A 26,663-nucleotide genomic window follows, 5' to 3' on the forward strand; every position below is an offset into this window, starting at 1 on the left:
GACGGCCGGATTAGAGGGAATCCGCACGGATTCAGGCTGCGAGTTTTGACTTCTTCTCCTCTCTTAGATGCGTCCCCACACTTGAGAATTTGTTCCTTCCTTCATTCAAAATTCATTAGTAACCCTCCCTTACTTACGCTCATGAAAAGAGTTCATGCTTTTATTAAAACAAATGCAATAAATACAAGTTAGAGGATTAGTATATTTACAAGTGGTGGTTTAGGGAGGACTCCACCAAACTCTCCCTTAGATGGTCCTTTCAAGGGGGTGGGGGCCCGAGGTAGGTAGCCTCGACCTCTCCAACAAACGCTCCTTCATAGTATGGCTTCAACCTTTGACCATTTACCTTGAACTTGCTTCCATCTACCGCCTTGAGTTCGAAATCTCCATATTTTCCAACTTCGGTTATCACATAGGTACCCATCCATCTAGAGTTCAATTTTCCCGGAAAGAGTCGGTAGCGGGAATTGAATAGAAGGACTTTGTCTCCCTTGTGCAAGGCCTTTTGTCTAATTCTCTTATCATGAAGCAATTTTGTTCTTTCTTTGTAAATCTTTGCATTCTCATAGGATTGTAGTCGGAATTCTTCCAACTCTTGGATTTGAATCATCCTCCTTTGACCGCTAAATTTGAGATCAAGATTAAGTGGTCGGATTGCCCAATAAGCTTTGTACTCCAATTCGATTGGGAAATGACATGCTTTTCCATAGACAAGCTTGTAGGGGGAGGCTCCTATGGGAGTCTTATAGGCCGTCCTATAAGCCCAAAGAGCATCATCAAGCTTTGTGTTCCAATCTTTCCGAGTCTTGTTCAAAACTTTTTCAATGATTTGCTTGATCTCTCTATTTGAAATTTCCACTTGACCGCTTGTTTAAGGATGATATCCCAAGCCGGTTCGATGTTGAACACCATAGTTGGTCAAAAGGGATGCAAGCTTCTTCTCATGGAAATGCGTTCCTCCATCACTAATGATCGCTCTAGGAACTCCAAATCTTGGGAAAATTATCTTCTTGAAAAGCTTGGTGACCGTTTTTGCATCATCATTTGGGGTGGCGATTGCCTCCACCCACTTTGAAACATAATCTACGGCCACAAGGATGTACTTATTCCCATTGGATGTCACAAAGGGCCCTTGGTAGTCGATTCCCCAAACATCGAAGATCTCTACCTCTAGAATGCCCCTTTGTGGCATTTCGTTCCTCCAAGATATATTCCCCGTTCTTTGACAAGCATCGCAATGAATGATGAATTCTCTCGTATCTTGAAACATTGTAGGCCAATAGAAGCCCGATTGGAGAATTTTTGCAACGGTTCTCCTTGCTCCATGGTGCCCACCGTAGGGTGATGAATGACATCCTTCCAAGATTCCTTGGATTTCCCATTGAGGGATGCATCTCGAGTAGAGCCCATCACTACACTCCTTGTAGAGGTTTGGATCATCCCAAAAGTACCTCTTCACTTCGAATAGGAATCTCTTCCTTTGGTTGTGGTTCAAATTTGGAGGGAGCACTTTTCCAACAATATAATTGGCATAATCGGCAAACCATGGAGTGATGTGCCTTTCAAGTTGAGTTTGAATAGCCATCAAAATATCGTCGGGAAATGAGTCATTGATCGGGGTTTCTCCATTTTCATCATGAAACCGGATTCTTGACAAGTGATCCGCCACTACATTCTCGGCTCCTTTCTTGTCTCTTATTTCCAAGTCAAATTCTTGAAGGAGAAAAATCCATCTCAACAATCTTGGTTTTGCCTCCTTCTTTATCAAGAGATGTCGGAGAGCACGGTGATCCGAAAATACAATCACCTTGGATCCAAGCAAGTAGGAACGGAATTTATCCAAAGCATAAACAATGGCAAGAAGCTCCTTTTCGGTTGTATCATAATTCACTTGAGAGGGGTCGAGGGTCTTGCTTATGTAATAGATGGCGTGAAGAGCTCTCCCTACCCGTTGGCCAAGAACCGCTCCAACGGCGTAGTTGCTAGCGTCACACATAATCTCGAAAGGTAACTCCCAATTCGGGGTTGAATGATTGGTGCCGAGACTAAGGCTTCTTTGATTCTATTAAAAGCTTCAACACACTCGTCAAGAATTGGAATTGGGCATCTTTAAGCAAAAGTTGAGTGAGGGGTTTTGCTATTTTCGAAAAATCCTTTATGAAACGACGATAAAAACCCGCGTGACCGAGAAAACTTCTCACCCCTCTAACATTCACGGGAGGTGGGAGTTTCTCTATCACCTCAACTTTAGATTTATCGACCTCGATGCCCTTTTCCGAAATCAAATGACCCAAAACAATTCCTTCATTGACCATGAAGTGACACTTTTCCCAATTTAAAACATGGCTAACATCTTCACACTTTTGCAACACAAGAGAAAGATTATACAAACATGAGTCAAAGTCCTTTCCATAAACACTAAAATCATCCATAAAAACTTCCATTATGGTCTCTAGGTAATCGGAGAAGACACTCATCATGCATCTTTGGAAAGTGGCGGGGGCATTACATAATCCAAAAGGCATCCCCCTATATGCAAAAGTGCCATAAGGGCATGTGAAGGTGGTCTTATGTTGGTCATCCGGGTGTATAGGGATTTGGAAGAATCCCGAATACCCGTCAAGGTAACAAAAGAATTTGTTGGAGGCTAACCTCTCAAGCATTTGGTCAATGAATGGTAAGGGGAAGTGATCTTTTCTTGTTGCGGAGTTTAATTTCCGATAGTCAATGCACATACGCCAACCGGTGATCATTCTTGTGGGTATTAATTCATTCTTTTCATTTGTCACTACCGTGGTACCTCCTTTCTTAGGTAACACTTGGACAGGGCTAACCCATAAAGAATCCGATATGGGATATATGATTCCCGCATCAAGTAATTTCATGACTTCTCCTTTGACAACTTCTTGCATGTGGGGGTTCAATCTTCTTTGGGGTTGAATGGTAGGTCTATGGTCTTCCTCTATATGAATTCTATGCATGCAAAAGTTGGGACTTATCCCCTTAAGGTCATCTAGACTATAACCTATAGCCTTCTCATGTTGTTTCAACACATCAAGCAACTTTCCCAATTGGTCATCATCAAGTCTATCATTAACAATCACGGGTTTGGTTTTTGATTCATCAAGGTAAGCATATTTCAAATTTGGGGGAAGAGGTTTCAAAGTAGGAGTTTGTACCTTACTTTCCTCCTTTGGAGTTTCATTGAGAATTTGCTCCATCTCCATTAGACATTCCATTCTCATAGCATACTCAACTTCACTTTCATCAACTTCATCATATTCAAATCCCATGATGGGTTCCTCTTGCTCTTGAGTTTGTTAAATATCCTCTAGGATGGATTGCTCATCCTCTATGGGTTGACATGCTTCCACTAGAATATTATGCACCAATTCGGATTGTGCACGAGTAAGTTCCTTGTTAGCTAGAGCGGCCTCAAAGAGATCCACCTCCAACTCCCAATACATGCTCTTAGCCTTACTTGCTTCTAAGGCCTCCAATGCTTGCATGGGATCCTTAAAGTAAGGGATACTCAAGTGGTCCTCTACAAAACAATCTATGAAATCCATCTCGCAAAATATCAAACAACTTGAAAACGATTAGAGCAAACCTTGAGGAGTTTTATTTCCCCAAGGCGAAGAAACACACAACTAATAACAATAAAAAGAAATCTAAATCAAGTAAACACCGTCCCCGGCAACGGCGCCATTTTTGATGCGAGTCCGTTTCGTGTTCACAAATTAAGATGTGGTCGTTGGGTCACGGTCGAATCAAAACACAATTTATAACTTCACAAACAACTCTACAATTAGTAAAGAGGCAAGTAAAGGCCGGATCCCAAGGGACGGGTATTGAAATGAGATTTCTATTGCAACTAGTGATGTCTAAGGGGTGTCACAAATTGGGTTGATGTAGAAGGTCACTAAACTAAAATAGCAATGAAAATAAACAAGCAAGATGAGTTAAAGGGGTGTAAACAATTGATTAAAGGCACTAGGGTCTCATGGGATCATAGGGGAATCATGGGAATTGATCATACAAACATGTTCTCAAAATATAAGCAAGCAATTATTGTTGTGATGGATTGAGTTGGGTTATATCTTACAATCCTAGGAAAGTTTGGGTCCCGGAGCCGAATCGATTAGATTGTACAACACCTACAAGTCGACTTAATCTTCCCTACTCAACAACATGCATGGTCTAATGAGACTCGAGTTGGGTTATGTCTTACAAGTCTCATTGAAAAGATAGAAGATGATAGTAAATGCAAGGATTCATAGGCTTAGCATTTCATCAAATATAACATGTGCATGAGTTGAGATCAAAACAAGCAAGCAAATAAAACATGAAAGCATATTAATTTAAGCATGAATCATTCCCCATGTTGGTTTCCCCTAATCACCCATTTAACCCTAGCTAAGAGACTACTCACTCATTATCATGTTGATCATGCTAGCAAGGTTGTCAATCATACCAACAATATGAAACATGATGAATAAATGAAAGTAATTAACAATAATTAAAAAGGGATTAAGAGATTATACCTACTAATGATTCCAATAATAAAGCAAAGATAAAAGAAGTACTTGAATGCTTGATTGAGAGGTTGTCAATCTCCCAATAATAACCCAAATAATCTTTAATTACCCAAAATAAAGGATGAACAAAAGAGAGATTAAGGAAATAAAACTTGTATTAGAACTTGATTAATTGTTGATTACAATACTAAAGAGAGATTTGATTGATATTAACTACTCTAATTATTGATAAAAAGAACATTCTCCACTAATTAGACTAATGGGGTATTTATAGTGGAAATTAGGGAGGATGCATTAGGGTTAACTAAGGGCTAAACTAGTAGTTACACTTTTTAGATTGAGCAAGGAGGAGCCGGTATTTTTCGAGAGAAGGGCTTCTTTCTTTGTAGCTTGGAGACGAGGAAATCGTGCTGTGCTGGAATCCGGGCGGAATAAGGTCGGGACGGGCGGAATCTGGCGTTGGAATCCGAGCGGATTCAAGGGAATCCGGCCGGATTGTCGAGGTGGAATCCGAGCGGATTAGAGCAAAGCCGCTCGGATTGTGCAAACTAACGGGACGGGACGGATTGGTGACAATCCGCTCGGATTGTCACTCAGCAACATATCTTCTTCTTTTCTTCTCTTTTCTTCATAAATTCCTTGGGGATTTGCTTGGGGACTCAAGGATCCTTTCTCAACATTGCTCTTCTACTATAATATGTACAAAGGCCTTCTAATCTTGTCTCTCCTTGATGCTTGGTCATTGAATTCGATCAATTTAGTCTCGTTTTGCCATGAAAATGCAAGATTCTTACTCCTTTCCTACCAAGGGATCAAAATCTCAAAGAATATGCAAAACAAAGAACTAAAGATAAGAAATGACCCAAATATGCACTAAAAAGCATGGGAACAAGGCTAATTCGGGGGCTAAATATGCGCTAATTATGGTCACATCACTTGACGACTTGGAAAACGAAGTCTAATCACAATGGGCTCCTTCTCCTTGACCTTGTCTTCATTTTTCTTTGAAATTTCTTCTTTTGATGATTCTCCATCTTTGGAGTTTTGCACAATTTCTTCCTTATCACTAGCTTCCATAACTTCATCCTCAACTTGCTTCTTTGGTGCTTCATACCTTGTACCACTTCTCAAGTGAATGGCACTAACCGTTTCATGTCTTGGGGGATTACATTGAGGTGGTAATTGCCCCTTTTGTCTTTGTGAGCTTGAAGATGCTAGTTGAGTCAATTGTGTTTCCAACATCTTGGTGTGAGCTAGAATGTTGTTGATGGTGGTTTCCTTTGCTTGAGTATCTTTTTGCATTTGAGTGAAAAACTTTTGTTGATTTTTTTGCATTTGGAGGACCGCTTTTTGAACATCAAAACCTTGGTCATTTTGCTGATTGTATGGATTTTGATTTTGGTAACCTTGGTTTTTGTTGTAATAGGGTCTTTGATTTTGGTTTGTCATGGGAGGTGGAGTGTAAGTTGTTTGAGGATTTTTAACATTTTGGCTTTTGTATGAGAGATTTGGGTGAAACTTGGTGTTTTCATTGTAATAATTGGAATAAGGGGTACCACTCTTGTATGCTTGGAAAGCATTTACTTGTTCATTTGTTCCCCTACATTCACTTTGGTCATGTCCCAAAGTTCCACAATTCTCACATATCCCACTTGGGATTGATGAGGATGCCGTCATGGCATTAACATGATGCTTTGGTGATTTTGAGGCTTCTTCAAGTTTAGCCATAGCTTGTTCAAACTTCAAATTGATTGTGTCAATGTGAGCACTAAGTTGAGCACCTAATTGAGTAACGGAGTCCACTTCATACCTTCCTCCTCTAGTAGCCTTGCGAGGTCTACTATATTGTGAGTTATGGACGGCCATTTCCTCAATCTTGTTCCATGTTTGATTGTAATCAACTTCGGTTAACATTTCATTTGATCCCATGTTGAGAATTTTCCTTGAATCTTCATATAAACCGTTCCAAAATTGTTGTACCAAGAACCATTCGCTAAGTCCATGGTGAGGACATGAGCGACAAATTCCCTTGAACCGCTCCCAAGATTCATACAAAGATTCTTCATACCTTTGCTTAAAACCCGTAATTTGAGCTCTTAGCATGTTAGTCTTTTCCGGTGGGTAGAACTTTTTGTAGAAAGCTAGAGCCAACTTATTCCAAGAATCTATTCCGAGAGTGGCCTTGTCAAGGCCCTTCAACCATTGTTTCGCGGTGCCGATTAGAGAAAAAGGAAACAAGTCCCATCGAATTTGGTCTTGAGTCACACCGGTTTGAGAAATCGCATCACAATAGTCACAAAAGGTTTCCATATGAGAATGAGGGTCTTCACTTGGCATCCCCCCAAATTGGCTCCTTTCGACTAATTGGATAAAGGCGGATTTGGCAGTAAAATTTCCGGTTAGATGTTGTGGTGTGGGAGTACCATTGGGTAGGTTCTCCTCGGTGGGTACGGAATGTGACGAAAACTTAGGCATTGTAGGTTGATTTTGTGGGGTATTTTGTAATGGGTTCTCCTCACCTTCTCTTGCAAAAGGGTTGATGAACTCAATAGTTGGTTGAACAACCTCACTAATACCTCTCAAATTCCTCCTAGCAAATCTCCTATTGTTTGTCAAGGTTCTTTCAATTTCACGGTCAAAAGGTAACAAATCACCTTGTGACCTTCTAGACATGCAAAATATCAAACAACTCGAAAATAATTAGAACAAACCTTGAGGAGTTTTACTTCCCCAAGGCGAAGAAAGACACAACTAATAACAATAAAGGAAAATCTAAATAAAGTAAACACCCTCCCCGACAACGGCGCCATTTTTGATCGGTCCGTTTCGTGTTCACAATTAAATAGATGTGGTCGTTGGGTCACGTCCGAATCAAAACACAATTTATAGCTTCACAAACAACTCTACAATTAGTAAAGAGGCAAGTAAAGGTCGGATCCCAAGGGACGGGAATTGAGATGAGATTTCTATTGAAACTAGTGGTGTCTTAGGGGTGTCACAATTTGGGTTGATGTAGAAGGTCACTAAACTAAATAGTAATGGAAATAAACAAGCAAGATGAATTTAAAGGGTTGTAAACAATTGATAAAAAGCACTAGGGTGTCATAGAGTCATAGGGGATTCAGGGGAATTGATCATACAAACATGTTCTCAAATTATAAGCAAGCAATTATTGTTGTGATGGATTGAGTTGGGTTATATCTTACAATCCTAGGAAAGTTTGGGTCCCGGAGCCGAATCGATTAGATTGTACAACACCTACAAGTCGACTTAGTCTTCCCTACTCAACAACATGCATGGTCTAATGAGACTCGAGGTGGTTTATGTCTTACAAGTCTCATTGAAAAGATAGGAGATGGTGGTAAATGGAAGGATTCTTAGGCTTAGCATTTCATCAAACATAAAATGTGCATGAGTTGAGATCAAAACAAGCAAGCAAATAAACCATGAAAGCATATTAATTTAAGCATGAATCATTCCCCATGTTGGTTTCCCCTAATCACCCATTAATCCTAGCTAAGAGACTACTCACTCATTATCATGTTGATCATGCTAGCAAGGTTGTCAATCATACCAACAAAAGGAAACATGATGAATAAATGAAAGTAATTAACAATAATTAAAGAGGGATTAAGAGAATTATACCTACTAATGATTCCAATAATAAAGCACAGATAAAAGAAGTACTTGATGCTTGATTGAGAGGTTGTCAATCTCCCAATAATAACCCAAATAATCTTCAATTACCCAAAATAAAGGATGAACAAAAGAGAGATTAAGGAAATAAAACTTGTATTAGAACTTGATTAATTGTTGATTACAATACTAACGAGAGATTTGATTGATATTAACTACTCTAATTATTGATAAGAAGAACATGCTCTTCTAATTAGACTAATGGGGTATTTATAGTGGAAATTAGGGGGATGCATTAGGGTTAACTAAGGGCTAAACTAGTAATTACACTTTTTAGATTGAGCAGGGAGGAGCCGGTATTTTTCGAAGGTAGGGCTTCTTTATTTGTAGCTTGGAGAAGACGAAATTGCGCTGTACAGGAATCCGTGCGTTTCTGAGTCGGGACGGGAGGATTCTGCCGGTGGAACACGGGCGTCTTCAGGTGAATCCGGGCGGATTCTGGTGGCTGCAAAACCGAGCTTCTTAGGGAAAAAACGCACGGATTGTGCTTGAGGAGGACGGACGGATTGTGGGGAAACCGCACGGATTGTGCCTCAGCAACATTTCTTCTTCTTTTCTTCCCTTTTCTTCATAAATTCCTCGGGGATTTCCTTCGGGACTTAAGGATCCTTTCTCAACATTGCTCATCTACTATAATATGTACAAAGGCCTTCTAATCTTGTCTCTCCTTGATTCTTGGTCATTGAATTCGATCAATTTAGTCTCGTTTTGCCATGAAAATGCAAGATTTGCACTCCTTTCCTACCAAGGGATCAAAATCTCAAAAAATATGCAAAACAAAGAACTAAAGACAATAAATGACCCAAATATGCACTAAAGAGCATGGGAACAAGGCTAATTCGGGGGCTAAATATGCGCTAATTATGGTCACATCAACAACTCTTTCAACTGGCCGACCTTCTAAAGATCCCTACTCTTTGAAAGCCGTCCATAAAACGACAAATGAATCTTTTTTTTGAAAATTTTTGTTTTCGAAAATTTCCGTCAACCATTCCGATTCAGCCTCGAGTCGATTAGAGTCCAGTCGATTTCAAGTCAAGTCGTCTAGATAACGTTTAGTCTCTGCCGAAGTTAGTACCTACCTTCTGGTCTAGGTCGTGTCCCCTGATTGTCGAGACATCTGGCGTTAGCAGAGTCAACACCTGTCGGGTTTTAAACCCGCTTTTCCCCTACATTACGGGTCAAAGGTCAAGTTTGTGTACGTGTCTCGTCCAACGGCGCCACTCCATCAGCAAGCATCCAAACTGAGTCAGACTTTGTCTGTCTAGCCATCACTATGCCAAAGTCAGCACTCGAGTCTAAATTCAAAGTCATGCACCAAGAGTTCAAACACAAAAGGTCATTCACGATCTTTAATGAACTCATAAACTGGTCACACTGTCGCGTCTCCACAACAAAACCGCCTTTTGTACGTATGAGTCGTACTTGCCTTTGTTTGTGCGATCCTTGGCCACAACAAGTTATAACGCTTATCTTCATGTCAAATAGGAATCCCTTGGGTGCCATCGATCGCAAACCGGAAACTCCAGAAGCTGATCAACCTTCATCCGCCATGACTTCTGTCGAAACCAACAACATGGTCCTTCGACTCCTAGCTAGCGTGGAAAACTTGAGCACTCGTCTCTCCCAAGTTGAGGACAACATGATAACCGGGAATTTTCCCTCTTCTGATATTGAGCAAAGGGTTAAGCTTCTTGAAAGTCGACTATTTGCCAACAACAAAAACAACCCTCCAGAAAACTCTATTGCACACATTCAGGAACTTTCCTTGGATTGCTCCCATCTCATCCCTCCCGACGATGAGAAAATTCGTGCAATTATTGAAGATGGACTACAAAGAGATATACCCATGATATCCGTCTCTATCAACACCATATTCTCAAAGCTGCGAGTGGCTATCGATGATTTGAACACTCAGGTAGCTAATTTGGGGAAAAAGATCGGTAATGCCGAAAATGAACCTAACCACCAAGGAGAAGACCAACACCTGATTCCCCAACAAATAAATGTTGAAAGTGAGGAACCGTCTGATGGTTCCCACACCCAAAAAACCACCAAAAAAGAACATGAAATTGCCTCGCCAAAATACCCTTCAAAATATCAAGAAACGTCCCCAAAACTTCCCAATGACAACAACAAAATCCTGCTTCCGCCTAGGATTGACAAACAAAACTCACAAAAACATCCCAAAAAACACCAATGTTGGAATCAGGGGAAAACATTAAAGGGTATTCAGAGATCTGGGAATAACATATGGCACCGCTCTGAAGATACTTTCTTCAGAAGGATTACTCCAACCTATTGGTCCCACTCCGGATCCAAAACCCGAAAACATAACCCAATTTTGGAATGGCTACGCATATTGTCGATATCACAGAGGCAAGGGGCATAAAACTAAAGCGTGCTACGAGCTCAAGCATGCCATTGAAGATGGAATTGAGGATGGCAGGTTTTCCTCCTTACTCCTAACCCCTCCAGACAAAGAAACTGAGTGGCCTTATAGGAAGTTCATCGATTTGGGTGATCGAGAAGATGAGTATTCTGCCAATCATTTGATAAAAAGGAGAAAGGTAGGCCCACCACCATCCTATGGAGATGAGGCTTTAGTTAAACATGTCATTGACTGCCTTCACCCAAATTATGCATCCCGTTTGAAGGGTTGTAACATCAAAAGCGTCGAGGACCTATCAACAGAAATTTTTCGCATCGATGAAATCATTAAAGGAGGCTCAACATCTACGACCCCTACCGAAAATAAAACCTTCCGCATTACCGAAGTAAAATATGTGGAGCCTTCGCCTGAAAGAGCCACAAACCCGCAAAGACAATTTTCAGACTTGGGCATGCCTTATGCCATTGCTTTTAGAGTGCTTGTCTCTAAAGGACTAATCCAACCGATTGGCCCCACTCCAGATCTTACACCCAAGAAAAGAGGCCGGTTTTGGGACGGTTCCCAATATTGCCTATTCCATAGGGGTAATGGGCACAACATAGAGATGTGCTGGAAGCTCAAACATATCATCCAAAACATGCTCGATGGTGGCAGGTTGTCTTTATCAACCCTGAATCATTTAATGGAAAAGAATGGTCCCCATTAACGCCTTACTCCTCAAAAATAGGACAACCTTCTAGGATCTTATCCTTCCGACGTCCCCAACAACGAGAGTGAAGGGCTCAAGTGGGTCAATGCTCAAGACCAGACATTCAAGCTGCCGGATGCTACGAAAGAGACCTTCGAGAAGGAACATGATGATTAGGAGTCCGTATCGACGATTGAGTCTGAGTCCGAGTCCGAGCCTTAGGATTTCTCATATCTATCCTAACGTATGTCCTTTTATTCCTAAGTGACAAACTGGGGGATGTCCCCATGATTCACATGTATTCATCGAGTCTATGCTAAAATCTTATTTATCTAAATAAAAGCACAATTTCCAACTATCATATATTCTCCCCTTTACCATTTCCCGTTGACAACGAGAATTGATTTAAAACAAATAACATGTTCCAATTCAATGTGGGTACACACGAGTGACGTTCCGTACCGAGTAAGCAGAGGACTCGAAACTCCGCGTCCATTTTCTTTACCTACTCCATGTCTGGCAATAGAGACCTTTCATTAGCACCCAATTTAGAACGACCTTTTATCGAAGGGATTCTACGATGAGCCTGGATAACAAACCAGAACATCTCCTTGTTCATGATCAATGACGGAAGACAAGCCCATTCCCCACAAAAACATCCCATCACCCAATATCAACCTCTCACCAACAGACACATCCCCGTCTAAACCTTTACCTTCCTCGAACGAAGGACGACAAAAAACAATATATCCAAAGCAAAAACCAAGCCAATACCCATTCACCCAAAGCCAAAGCGAAAGGCCAAAATCAAATGCCCAAGCCAATATGCATTCACCCAAAGCCAAAGCGGAAGGCCAAAATCAAAGGCCCAAGCCAATAGCCATTCATCCAAAGCCAAAGCGAAAGGCCAAAATCAAAGGCCAAGCCAATATCCATTCACCCAAAGCCAAAGCAAAAGGCCAAAATCAAAGGTCCAAGCCAATATCCATTCACCCAAAGCCAAAGCGAAAGGCCAAAATCAAAGGCCCCAGCCAATAGCCATTCACCCAAAGCCAAAGCGAAAGGCCAAAATCAAAGGCCCAAGCCAATATCCATTCACCCAAAGCCAAAGCGAAAGGCCAAAATCAAAGGCCCAAGCCAATATCCATTCACCCAAAGCCAAAGCGAAAGGCCAAAATCAGAGGCCCAAGCCAATAGCTATTCACCCGAAGTCAAAGCGAAAGGCCAAAATCAAAGGCGCAAGCCAATAGCCATTCCCCAAAGTCAAAGTGAAGGGCCAAAATCAAAAGCCCAAGCCAATACCCATTCCCCAAGCCAAAATCAAAACAAAATAAGATTGAAACTCTTTTCTCAAAAAGGCCAAAATCTAAAGAAAACATCCAACACACAAAATCTCAAACCAGTAAGTCCAAAACACCAAGTCCAGGACCAACAAGCCCAAAGCCCAGGACCAACGAGTCCAACACACCAAATCCCGGATCGACAAGTCCAAAACACTAAACAAGTCAGTCCAAAACACCAAGTCCAGGACCAACAAGTCCAAAGCCCATGACCAATGTGTCTTCCTTCCAAACTCCGGGATCAATAAGTGCAAAACACAAAAATACCAAAACCTGATGTCAAAGAGCTGAAATGATAGCTCAAGACTTGTCAACTAACAACAAACCCAACCTTTCTTCACCCTTTTGTCCTTCCAGGGACTGCTACAAGGAAACCTATCTAGGATCTTGGGGATTCCCCTCAAGGTCATAACCAACACTACTACACCCCTAAGTCCTTCTAGAGACTGCTACAGGGAGACATATCTAGGCTTTTGAGGATTCCCCTCAAGATCGTAATATCACACCTTAACCTTTAAGGTCCAGACATGGGATCCTGATCCCACATTTGTTTATCAACCATTTCGTGCTCAGGCCACATCAAACCTGAGACCTCATTCCGCACCACATTACAAGCAGTAATTCATCGGCCTAAACACCACAAAATATAAACTCCAGATTTTTATCTGTCAAACAAACCTATTATTATCGAGCTCCAAATTCCATAATGCCGAAGCCATTTTCGCCCCGACCCAGATACGGAGTCCTCGAATGCTTTGCTACCGAGAACGGGACGTACCTAATCTACCCTTAGGGTCCACTTCTTAGTGTGCTCACATGATAAGGAACATCTTTAAAAATTACACCTCTTCGATTCATGATCGAGAGGAATTATCTCAAATAAGTTTCTCGAGTCAGCAAACGGAGTTTACCGTCGTGACCCTCACACTTTAAGGTCCTAACATCTCGTTTAGGCACACACAATCAGAACTACGATCTGGTTTGATTTCACATCACGTGAATACGTACGCAGTCCTTCAAGGACATAACCATACACCTCAAAATCACATTAAGGTCCTAACAACTCGCTTAGGCACACACATTCAGAACTACGATCTGGTTTGATTTCACATCACGTGAATACGTAGGCAGTCCTTCAAGGACACAACCATACACCTCAAAATCACTTCAAGGTCCTAACAACTCCATAGGCACACACATTCAGAACTAAGATCTGGTTTGATTTCGCAAACACGCGAATACGTAGGCAGTCCTATTATGAGGACACAACCACATCCCACACACACATTCAATTTTCAAACCTTCAATTTGCAACCCATTGCACACACACTCAGAACTACTATCTGGTTTGATTTCGCAATCACGCGAATACGTAGGCAGTCCCCCAACAAGGACACAACCGCACATACTCCTTTCACAACATTTTCAATTTTCAATCCTCAATAACCAACTCAGAACTACGATCTGGTTTGATTTCGCACTTCACGTAAATAAATAGGCAGTCCAATTACAAGGACACAACCGCACACCCGTTTTAATCCCAACCATCAACATCAATCCTCAAAAGTAACCTACCCAGCTGTAAAAATTAATCTTATACCTCTTTACTAGGGGCTTCTTCCTTAAGACGTCGCTCATTCCCCCTTTTGCCAAATTCAAGTCTTCTCACTCTGGGGGCTTCTCTTTCAAGACGCCACCCGTCCTTATCCTCAAACATCTTTTGAGTCTCAACTACAATTCGAAAAAAATGCCCATAGCCTAGTGCTCGGTTCGGATGATGACAAGGTCTTGGTTCAACTCTTCGAATCATCATACCTCGAGAAGGGATCTCAAAATAGCAAACAAAGGCAAAGATATCTGAAGAAGATAATCAGTTCATGTTCCCCAGCCAAGCGGACCTTCTACCTCAGGGATTTGATAAGCGCTGTCACGCTTTCTCGGCTAGGAGTTGCACTTACATGTGCATAGTCCGTCAGAGTCACCCCCGTGTTGTGTCGACACTGACTTTACATCAAGTTCCTGACACCCTGTTTGTCAGCCTGTCAGTATGCGTCCATGTGTGTCAATGTCACATTGGTCTCGTGTCTCGAACCTATCAAATCACAGATCTACGAGTAACAAGACTCGTCTTCAAGCTTCCCAACTTTCAAAACTTTTATCTCCCTTTGCGTGAGACATTACGTGCTAGTCGCTTATATGCTAACTGCTCACATGCTTACGTGCTTATATGCTTACGTGCTAGTTGCTTATATGCTAACTGCTCACATACTTATGTGCTTATATGCTTGCATTCAACGTGCTTGTCTATGAGACTGCGGATTTGTATGGTCACTAACCATGAAGATAATCTTGAGAAGACAAACTCACTCCAACTGAGCACTGGGTTCTTCCCAACAAATGGCGAACCATCAAGTCCAAGAGCTTTAACCCCGCCGATTACATGGCTTACGCTACCTCTAAACGAGCAGCATTTTGTTATCCCCGGCGAGTCCTGAGAAGTTTCTAACTCCCCAACGAGTGCCGATTTTTAAATGGATGTCACACATGCTATTTTCCACAGTCGATCATTTGACCATAGATGGCTGGCGAGCCTTACAACGCATATGGTTTGCGAGCCTTTGTCTGCAAACAAGACATAACTCAAGGACGTATCCCGAAGATGCCTCGGGTACGACTCCTTATCACAGCTGGCGAGACTTTGCATGCACACAAGAAGCAACTCAAGGACATATCATGAAGATGCCTCAGGTATGACTCCTTCCTATGGCTAGCGAGCCTATACGCACCTTCGATGGCTGGCGAGCCTCAAAACATACTGCTGGCGAGCCTTTGCACGCGCACAAGATTCGACTCAAGGACATATCTCGAAGATGCCCCAGGTATGACTCCGTCCTATGGCTAGCGAGCCTCAAACGCACAGCCCTCAACACCGGCTGGCGAGCCTTTGAGCGCAAAAGATTCAAGGACGTATCCCGAAGATGCCTCAGGTATGACTCCTTCTTATGGCTGGTGAGCCTTTATACGTAGTCTAATGGACATTAAACGATCCGCATCGGATGTCGACAGACTCTAAAATGTTCCCGACGGCAGGTCCTTGACTCGAATCCCCGAGTCGCCTCGACGTCGCCCTTCCCGACGGCAGGTCCTTGGCTCAAACACTTGTGCGTCGCCTCGACGTCGCAATGGTCTTCAGGTTATAATCTTCGATTGACCTGGAGATCATACTTTGACTTTCGCCCTGTCCAAGCCTCATTCAAAGTAGGGGCTCTGTAGATACCCAGTATCTGCACCTCCTAAAAACCACCCGATGATGATCGGACTATAACGTGTTTTTGATATGCGTGCATAGATTGGCTATACATGACACAGTTTAATGCACTACTCGGATATGAAAAATGATTTCAAAAGTTTTCTAACTTCATTTGCACTAAAATAACATTATTTTGAGTTAAAACCGTCTTCGGACCCAAAACCGACTGAGAAACCCGCAACTCGAGTCAATCTGAGTCAACCCAAATCTTGAATGTCAATAATAAAGCCATGAATGTCTTCATTATGTCATTTACATTAAAATGACCCTATTTAGAGTCTAAACCGACACCGAGCCAAAAAACGACTCGAAATTCAAAGCCCGACTCACACGGGTCAAACCTGAGTCAAAGACACAAAATACCTACCCCAAATATCACCCAAGAGGAAGCTTACACGGCTAAGCAAACCTGAAAGACCACAAATCACAACCAACAAAACATTGGTTAGAACAAATGCAAAATCCAAATTTGCAAAAGGGACAATACACCCACTTGTATCACGAGGTAGCTCGCGCCTCTTTAGGCTGTCTGCTTAGCCTCCAAGCAAACATAACTGACCTACCATCCCACATTTCTCTATAAAAACCCACCATCACACACCATAATCTTCACGCGAGAGTCCGCCCCCTCCTTCTCCCTTAAACTTCTAGACCCGACTTCCTATGTCACAAAATCGACACGTGTTTACGACCTACCGATCGTAAACACAAGCCTTACACATTTTGTTTGGTACCGTCGCCGTGCATTCGACCAACTCAACTCATTAATCAACATTTTTTAATTAACATATTTTCAACTCATTTTCAAAATAAAATCATTTTTTAAGGCACTCTTTTAAACTTCTTTGGTCGCGAGTAGTCACAACGAGAAAACCGTCTCTACAGTCGTCTACCACGCAAACATCAAAATACGTAAGTTTGAGGGTGTAAATATCTCACTTTAATTCATGTCTTTACTGTTTTGATGAGTTTATAAGCATGAACAATGCATAACATGATTTGAATGTAGGTTAGACGAGCCAAAACCGAGTTTTGGCCTGAGACAGAAGCTCCTTGCTATGCAGGGAAGCTCGCGCCTCTTGTGGGTGTCCAGGTCAGACTCAAATGTGTTTGAGTTCGTCTTTCCTCCAACACTTTCTTTTATTTTTACTTCTTTCCTTTTACGGTTTATACCATTTTAATTCATTTTTATGACAAACTTTTTAACCATAAATTATAATCACCCTTGGTTCCACATACCAAGACGGTTTAGTCCGTGACTCGGTGATATTAATCGGTTAATTACATTTTAAAGGAAATTCTTTTATTTTATTTACCATTTAAATTCATTTTTATGATTAACATATTTTGACCATTACAAAAATCATCCTTGGTTCTTTATACCATGACGGTTTATTCCGTGAACCGATGATATTATTGGTTGATTACATTTTAATGGGTATTTTAACACCCTTTTCTTTTATTTACCATTTTTCTAATTTATTTACATTTGCAAACATATTAGTCATAATTCATAATCATCCTTGGTTCTTTATACCATGTCAGTTTATTCTGAATACGAAGACAAACATGACTAATTACAAATAATGAACTTAAAATAATAAGTTCAAATCAAACATTTTCCTTTTACACATTTTATTATGCTTTTCAAACTTGCAAAAACGACAATGAATATTACTAACATAATATTAATTATTCCGAGTCATGCCAATCACACTTGCAAATCATTAATCATAAAAAACGGTTTTAAACAACCTTTTAAACAACCAGGTGACGCCCCTTGGGTCGGCTCATGGCTCGCGCCCCAAGGCAGTGTCTGTTTTCATATTTTAAAACCTGGGCAGAGCCCCTTACCTCGCCAATAGGCTCGCGCCCCAATGGGGCTGCCTGGCATTGTTCTGCCTCGTTTTTAGCACTTGTCTAGGACGATCCCGATTACGGTTAACCCATATACATGACAGATCAGATTGACAAATTTGCGTTTTTACACTTTGTCATTTAATACCGTTTTTTCAAATAAATGGATCGTGTTAAGCATCATAATCCGAATTTGGTAAATGGATGATTAATTTCCGTCTCACATGCAAATCAATCTAAATCCAACTTTGATACCAATTTCTTGGTACATGCATAAACAACCGACTTAGGAAATACTCACATGTTTGGTTAAGACTTTTGGATGTGCATTCATGCATTTTCACCGTTTTATCAACTTTTGCACTTAATCAACCACGATCGATCAGTAGAGGTCGCTAACGCAGGCGGGATTGTGTGTCCGATTAAAGGGCTTCCCAATACGTACCCTCACCCCTTACTCAGAACCTTTGGATAGTGGATGGCCTTATCCAGGGCGTACGAGAGTCATTTTAGGCATATAATGCTAAAAGGGGGATGAGTCCTTATCTTTAGTACCTATGTCAAACACTGCTTTGTGCTTTGTTTGACCGAGGTATAAAGTGGATTTCGAACGGGTTCCAGGCTTCCTATAATTGCTTGGTGGTGACTCCGAACATCTCTGCATCGTTTCGAGACCTTTACCGAGACGAAACCGACCGATCTAAAACGATCCGGTCGAAAGCATTTTTACGCCGCCGAGCGTGGCTTTCTAGACCGCTGCATGTCCACAGATTGGCTTGGCGTGCAGGTGACCCGTGACCGCAGATCGGTAGGTGGCCCAAATCCACAGACCGGCCTGTGGCCCATGTCCACAAGTTGTTTCCTTGTCTTAGCTATGATGATGGCTCAAGACTTGACACATGGAGTATGTAGTGGATCTTTTGAGTATAACTACAAAAGGTATGGGGAGTTTGAGGAGCAAGTCAACACAAACCTACCTTACAACTCATACAATGAAAGTCCTAACTGCTACCCCAACTTTTCCTATAAAATCCCCAAGTCGAATATCACCAACAACCATCCACCCAAGACTCACTTTAGAACCAATTCCAAATGCCATAATATAACAACTTTCACACCCACACACAACAAAAAGATGAGCCAAACTTTGACATTCAAAATGTGGTTCTCCAAATAATGGGCGACCAACAAAATTTCTTCAAACAAGTGCTAGAGGAGAGCCAAAAAAGGAATAATGTTCTCCAAAATATTGTTACCCATGGTGAGGAGTTGGCAATTCAAATTGCCCAAATGAAAAAAACCCAAGCAACCACTCCTCATGAATTCTTAAGTATTGATTGTAATACTACGATTTTATGTGTCTTTGGGTACTCTATCGAGTGGGACTTACTCTGTCGAGTAAGTAGCTTTTTACGCAAAATAGTAGTTTTCCTGTAGGGTACTCGATCCAGTAAGTTGGGGACTCGATCGAGTAAAGGGAACTCGATCGAGTAAGTCACTTACTCGATCGAGTAAGTGTGTTTTTCGGGTTTGTTTGGACGGGTTTTGTTAATAACGCGAGATTAATATAAAAGCTTCCGTCATTATTTCTTAAACACCTTTTCAACATTCTTAAACCTTTCAAACAAATTAGAAGTTACGTTGTTCGCATCTCTCGCGTTACTGGCAAATCCCAAGGCTAGGTTCGTCGGATCATCTCGTTCGTTAGACCGTTGTGATCGTCGTAACAAGGGTAAGTTCCTTGTATAATTTTTATAACATTTGGTTGAGTTTCATTAAAACCCTAATTGGGTAATGTTGGGGGTTTTGGGTGTTTTGTGATGTGTGGTCGGTAATTATATGTATGCATGTTATAGGAGGAGGATTCGTAGAGGAGAGATTCTGATTAGCTGCTAGATCGTCTGTGGTGATTACTATTCCAGGTAGGGTTTCCCTACTCAGTATTGGTTACATAGTGTTGTTGGTAATTGTTGTTGTTGTTTGATTATCATATTGGAATTGGTTTTTGGTAATTGTTGATTGTGTAATGTGATTGTTTTATAACTGTCTGTGATCTTCGGGGTGCGTCCCTTGCTGAGTGGAGTCACTTGCGGGAGTGGCTTCACGCCCTTGATTCACATTAATGAACATGTGTTTGTCGCTCGGATGAGATGAGTGGGACTCAGGTGGGAATGGCTGCGGTCCCCCACTGGCGGTGTGGATTACTTGTTACGATGAGTACTCTGGCAGGACTACACACTTCAGTGTGTAGTCATGTGTGTGGAGATGTGATGGAGTTGTGCTAATTGAGGTGTTTGTTGTGTTGTCTTATTGCAGCTGTTTGTTTTATGTAATCAGTACTGACCCCATTCAAATATTTCAAAAACTGTGGTGATACATTCGGGGGTGGTGAGCAGTTATTGAGCAGGTATGAGTTGATGCACATGGGATAGCTGGGTTAAGTCACCACGATGCTGTTTTAGAAGTCTTCCGCTGTATCGAACATTCTCTTATTTTGTTTAGTCGCTTGACAGTTTTGAGAACCTTTGTATTTTCATTTATCAGTTTCGGAGTTGGTTGTATCGCTTTAAACTTTATTATTATTAAAGTACGTTTTTTTATTGTCCATTTGATTATCATTGCGTCGGGTAACCGAGATGGTAGAATTCTCATGCCTTAAGTGGTCCTGGTAAGGCACTTGGATTTGGGGGTGTTACAAAGTGGTATCAGAGAGATGATCTTGAAACCTGTAACTAATGAACCTAATGAACATAGGGACTCAAACTAAAATGAACTCGGGTAGGAGTTGTTAGGAGCTAATGCAAATACTTGGGAGACGTCCTAAGGTCGCGATCTCGCCCTACAACTTTGAAATGGTCACCATGGGATGTGTGTCGGGATCGCTATGTGTTTATCTTATGTGATGTAAATCTATCTAGTAATGTATTTTTTGAATTGGTGGATGCATGCATGCAGAGGATAGGAGCTGTGTGGTGAAAGATGTTGATGGTAGGATTATACATGTCATTGATTGAATACATGAATTGCATGATAGTTGATTTATGACGTGGCTTAATGGAAACATGGAAGGGAAGTTATCGTTGTTTGTATATATATATAGATATCATATATATGTTTGTCGTTTTGCATAAAAGTATAGATGGTTAGAAGCGTTGAGTTGAACATGAGGGTAGTATACGAGTCAGCATGACCCGATCGAGTGGGGGGCACTCGATCGAGTAGGTGAGTGACTCGATCAAGTGGTGTAACTCGATCAAGTGGGTTTTTTTTTTTGTTTTTGGGCAGTAGTCTGTTTTCGGGCACTCAATCGATTAGGTTTGGGCACTCGATCGAGTCGGGGAAACTCGATCGAGTAAGGAGGTAGCTCGATCGAGTTCATTTTTGGTTGCTTTCTGGTCAGATTCTGGAGTCGAGGCACTCGATCGAGTAAGTGGGCAAGTCGATCGAGTGACCTCAACTCGATCGAGTGGGTTGTGGTACTCGATCGAGTAGGTTTTACCCAGGTTGTTTTCGTGTTTTGAGATATGGGATGTGTGTTCATGTTTACCTTTTCTTATATAGTTTCAAGATGCCGCCGAAAAGAACCGCGTTGTATGCCAGGGCTGAGAACAATAGTGTAGATGAGATCGTTAAGATGTTGGAGCACCAAGATGCTCTTATAGAGGCTTTAAAGAAATTCGGGAAAGATAAAGAGGCGAGGGCGGATTATGCCAAGATGAGTATATATATAGCGAGGTTCAATCCTAAGGAGTACATGGGCACGGGTGCGCCAATCCTGCTGGATAATTGGCATAGAGAGATGGAAAACATACTCAATTTGGTTCATTGCCCAGAGGAACTTCGAGTGGAACAAGCTGTGTTCTACTTATGGGAAGCAGCCAGTGAGTGGTGGGATAAGGTTAAGGCGAGTGCTCTGGACTTGTATATGAAACAGGGGTTACCTGCTATACCATGGGATGAGTTTAAGAGGGCTATGAGTCGAGAGTTTGTGCCAGAGCATATGCGGAGTAAGCTGAGAGAGGAGTTTGATGACTTCAAGATGACTTCTGATATGACGGTTGCTGAGTGCTATCATAAGTTCAACGAGAAATCTAGGTACGCAGAGGATATGGGGCTGAGCCAAGAGAACATGACATTGAAATTTGAGAAAGGGTTGACAACGAAGATTATATAGTAATTGTCGGTAGGGGTCCTTACGGATGTTAAGGAGGTATATGAGCGTTCTGGTAGAGCTGAGAGGTTGGTAGAGATGACTAAAGAGAACAAAGAGTGAGAGAGAGCTTCTGAGAAGAGGAAGGCTGAGAGTAAGGGAGGTGGTCAGTCTAGTTACAAGAGGGGCGGCCATAACCAGGTGAGAACATACTCTTCTGGGTTGGGGTTCAGTGGTGGAGCTTCTTACGGGCGTGGCCGTGGTGGTGGTAGCAGCAGCTGGGGTTTATCTTGCTTTAACTGTGGCGGTGTGGGCCGCAAGAGACATGAGTGTACTAGTGCCGTGAGTGGGGGGTTTCCAGAGACCATCACAGGGGAGTTTCTCTCAGGGTCCATCTCAGAGTTGTGCTAGTAACAGGCCAGCTGGGTCGTGGAATAATCAGGGTGGTAAGAGTAACAACAATGGTGGGGCTAACCGCAATGGCGGTAATTCATATCAGGGACCGACGACGAACAACAACAACTAGGGGTCGGCTGTTAAGCCTTCTACTTCAACTAGTACTGTCAAGAGAGATGGACAGAAGACCAGTGGTAAGCTGTTCATGATAGAGAAGAAAGCAGCTGAGGATGATGCTCATGTTATAACGGGTACTTTTCTTGTTAATGGAGTCTTTACCTTTGTTTAGTTTGATTCGGGAGCGTCACAGTCATTTGTATCATCGAGTCATACAAAGCTTTTGAGTTTGAGTGAGTATGAGTCTGTAAAAGAGGAAGTTATTATACCGTCGGGTGAGTCTGTATCATTTGGGCGGTTGTATAGAGGTGTGTCTATGATAGTTGGGCAGGTTGACTTACCATTGGACTTGTTAGAGTTTCCCTTAGATGGTTTTGAGATGATAGTTGGTATGGACTGGTTAGGTAAGTACAAGGCTAAGATAGATTGTCATCAAAAGAGAGTTTCTTTGAGAGGTCCTAAGGGGATTAGTGTGTCTTATAGTGGGTTTGTTGTCAAACCCAAAGTTAAGTTGATAGTAGTAGTGACCTTCAAGTCTTATCTAAGGAAGGGGGTGTCCGTTAATCTTATGCCATGTGAGAGACCATAGTATGGAGAGTCCGACAGTTGAGCAGATACCAGTGATGGGAGAGTTCCCAGATATTTTTCCAGATGAGATACCAGGTTTGCCACCGAAGAGGGAGATTGATTTCAGTGTTGAGTTGAAACCAGGGACGGGATCAATCTCTAAGGCCCCCTACCGCATGGGTCCTAAGGAGTTGGAGGAGCTGAAGAAACAGTTGGATGATTTGATTAAGAGGGGGTATATAAGACCTAGTATATCACCGTAGGGAGCACCAATTTTGTTTGTGAAAAGAAAGATGGGAGTTTGAGGTTATGCATCGATTATAGAGACCTTAACAGAGTTACAGTGAAGAACAAGTATCCTTTGTCGAGGATAGATGATTTATTTGATCAGTTGAACGGTGCAGCGGTCTTTTCTAAGATCGATTTGAGGTCGGGTTATCATAAGGTGAGGATTCATGGTGAGGACATACCGAAGACAGTATTTACATCGAGGTATGGTCATTATGAGTATGTGGTGATGCCGTTTGGGTTGTCTAATGCACCTGCAGTGTTTATGGATTTGATGAACCGGGTCTTCAGTCAGTTCTTGGATCGGTTTGTGATGGTCTTTATCGATGATATCTTAGTCTACTCTAAGACTAAGGAGGAGGATGAGGAGCATTTGAGAATAGTGTTGCAGACTTTGCGAGACAATCATCTATATGCAAAGTTGTCTAAGTGTGTGTTCTGGTTAGAGGAAGTTGCTTTTCTGGGACATGTGATTTCAAAGAAGGATGTTGTTGTGGATCCTGCAAAAATAGAGGCAGTTACTCGGTAGGAAGCACCGAAGAATGTGGCAGAGATCAGGAGTTTCATGGGTTTGGCAGGGTACTATCGACGGTTCGTGAAGGATTTTTCCAAGATAGCAAGACCTATGACGGCTTTGATGAGGAAAGATAACAGGTTTCGTTGGGATGAAAGTTGTGAGACGGCATTCGAAACATTAAAGGAGCGTTTGACCACAGCTCCAATCTTAGCATTACCTGAAGGGAGTAAGAACTTTGAAGTGTACACAGATGCTTCAAACAATGGGTTGGGGTGTGTGTTGATGCAGAACGGGAAAGTGATTGCCTATGCTTCAAGGCAATTGAAGCCTTATGAAGAGAATTATCCGACACATGATTTGGAGTTAGGTGTAGTTGTGTTTGCTCTCAAGATTTAGAGGCACTATCTTTATGGGGCGACCTTTAAGGTGTTTTCAGATCATAAGAGTCTCAAGTACATCTTCACTCAAAAGGAGTAGAACATGAGACGGAGGAGGTGGATAGAGCTGATTGGGGATTATGACATGGATATTATATACCATGAAGGGAAAGCCAACGTGGTTGCAAATGCCTTGAGCAGTAAAAGTGTGCATTCTCTATACACAGGTATGTCTTTGATGAGGCTGAAAGATGAGGTGGAAAAGATGGGTATACATATGGTACAGAAAGGGGATGCTAGAGGGGTGGAGAGCTGTAGTAGAGAAAAGGACGGTGTCTAGATTCTCTGTTCATACAGACGGCAGTGTGAGATTCGATGGTAGGTGGTGTGTACCCAATGATGAGGATTTGAGGAAGATGATAATGACAGAGGCTCATTGCACACCATATTCGGTACATCCAGGTGGTGACAAGTTATATAAAGATTTTAAGAAGACTTTCTGGTGGCCTGGGATGAAGAAGAAAACAGCTGAGTTTGTGGCTCGTTGTTTGACATGTCAGAGAGTTAAAGGGGAGCAGCGACGACCACAAGGTAAGATTCAATCTCTGGAGGTACCTGAGTGGAAATGGGAGTCTATCTCTATGGATTTTATCGTGGGTTTGCCGAGGATTAAACAGGGTAATAACATGATATGGGTAATAGTTGATCGTCTGACCAAGTCAGCTCACTTTGTGCCGATGAAAGAAACATGGACCAAGATACAGTTAGCTTTGGCTTATCGGAAGCATGTGGTTCGTTTGCATGGGGTGCCTAAGGATATAGTGTCATATAGAGATGCGAGATTCATATCACGGTTTTGGAAAGAGTTGCAGGAGTTGATGGGAACTACTTTGAAGATGAGTACTGCTTTTCATCTTGCGACAGATGTTCAGACAGAGAGGACCATCAAGACTTTAGAGGATAAGTTGCGAGCTTGTGTTATGGATTTTGGTGGTAGCTGGGAGGAGAGGTTTGACCTGATTGAGTTTTCTTATAACAACTATCACACGAGTATTGGCATGACACCATTTGAGGCATTGTATGGGAGGAGATGTTGGAGTCCAATTTGCTGGGACGATAGAGCTGAGGCAGTGGTTTTAGGGCCACAGATGGTACAGGAGATGGTTGAACAGGTTAAGCTGATCAGACAGAAGATGAAAACGGCCCAGGATCGACAAAAGAGTTATGCAGATTTACATCGTCGTGACATAGAGTTTCAGGTTGGGGACAAGGTTCTTTTGAAAGTGTCTCCTATACGTGGGGTCATGAGATTTGGTAAGAAAGGGAAACTGAGCTAGAAGTTCATCGGACCATATGAGATTTTGGATCGTGTGGGTGAGGTTGCTTACCGGTTAGCTTTACCAGCTGCTTTAGATAGAGTGCATAATGTGTTTCATGTGTCTCAGTTGCGGAAGTATGTGAGTGATCCTTCACATGTGTTAGAGGTACAGAACATCGAGTTGGATGAGTCCTTGTCTTATCTTGAGGTGCTGAAACAGATTCTTGATCGCAAGGTTAGGAAAACTAGACATGGGGAAACAGTGTTGCTTAAAGTTTTTTGGTCTAACCATGAGGTCGAGGAGGCTACTTGGGAGGCGGAGGAGACTATGAGGGAGCGGTATCCGTCTCTTTTTTTATCAGGTATGTGTGGTTACGGGGACGTAACCATGTTTCTTTTAGGGAGGTAGGAGATGGTCGCATAGAGTTTTTGTATGTTTTATGTTGGTTTTAGTATAGTTAGTAGTTGCTTCGAGTCGGTTTGAGTGTTGGTTGGGAGTTTGTTTTGAGTTTTTGCTTTTTTATTGTGTCGGAGTGGAGATAGTGTGTTTTGTTTTTGTCTATGGGTTGAACTTCGGGGACGAAGTTCTTTTTAAGGAGGGAAGACTGTAATACTACGGTTTTATGTGTCTTTGGGTACTCTATCGAGTGGGACTTACTCTGTCGAGTAAGTAGCTTTTTACGCAAAACAGTAGTCTGCCTGTAGAGTACTCAATCGAGTAAGTTGGGGACTCGATCGAGTAAGGGGCACTCGATCGAGTAAGTCACTTACTCGATCGAGAAAGTGTGTTTTACAGATTTGTTTGGATGGGTTTTGTTAATAACGCGAGATTAATATAAAAGCTTCCGTCATTATTTCTTAAACACCTTTTCAATATTCTTAAACCTTTCAAAGAGATTAGAACTTACGTTGTTCGCATCTCTCCCGTTATTGGCAAATCCCTAGGCTAGGTTCGTCGGATCATCTCGTTCATTTTACCATTGTGATCGTCGTGTCAAGGGTATGTTCCTTGTATAATTTTTATAGCGTTTGGTTGAGTTTCATTAAAACCCTCATAGGGTAATGTTGGGGGTTTTGGTTGTTTTGTGATGTGTGGTTGGTAATTGTATGTA

General features: G+C 41.9%; 1 non-coding gene across 1 annotated transcript; it reads left to right on the top strand.

Annotated features, from left to right (window-relative positions):
* Nucleotides 1–6,534: 6,534 nt before the first annotated feature.
* LOC141624606 (small nucleolar RNA R71) lies at nucleotides 6,535–6,641 on the top strand. The gene has a single exon (XR_012534411.1). It is a non-coding gene; the product is annotated as a small nucleolar RNA R71 (small nucleolar RNA).
* Nucleotides 6,642–26,663: the final 20,022 nt, after the last annotated feature.

This window comes from Silene latifolia, chromosome X, assembly GCF_048544455.1.
Source record: "Silene latifolia isolate original U9 population chromosome X, ASM4854445v1, whole genome shotgun sequence".
Classification (NCBI taxonomy): domain Eukaryota; kingdom Viridiplantae; phylum Streptophyta; class Magnoliopsida; order Caryophyllales; family Caryophyllaceae; genus Silene; species Silene latifolia.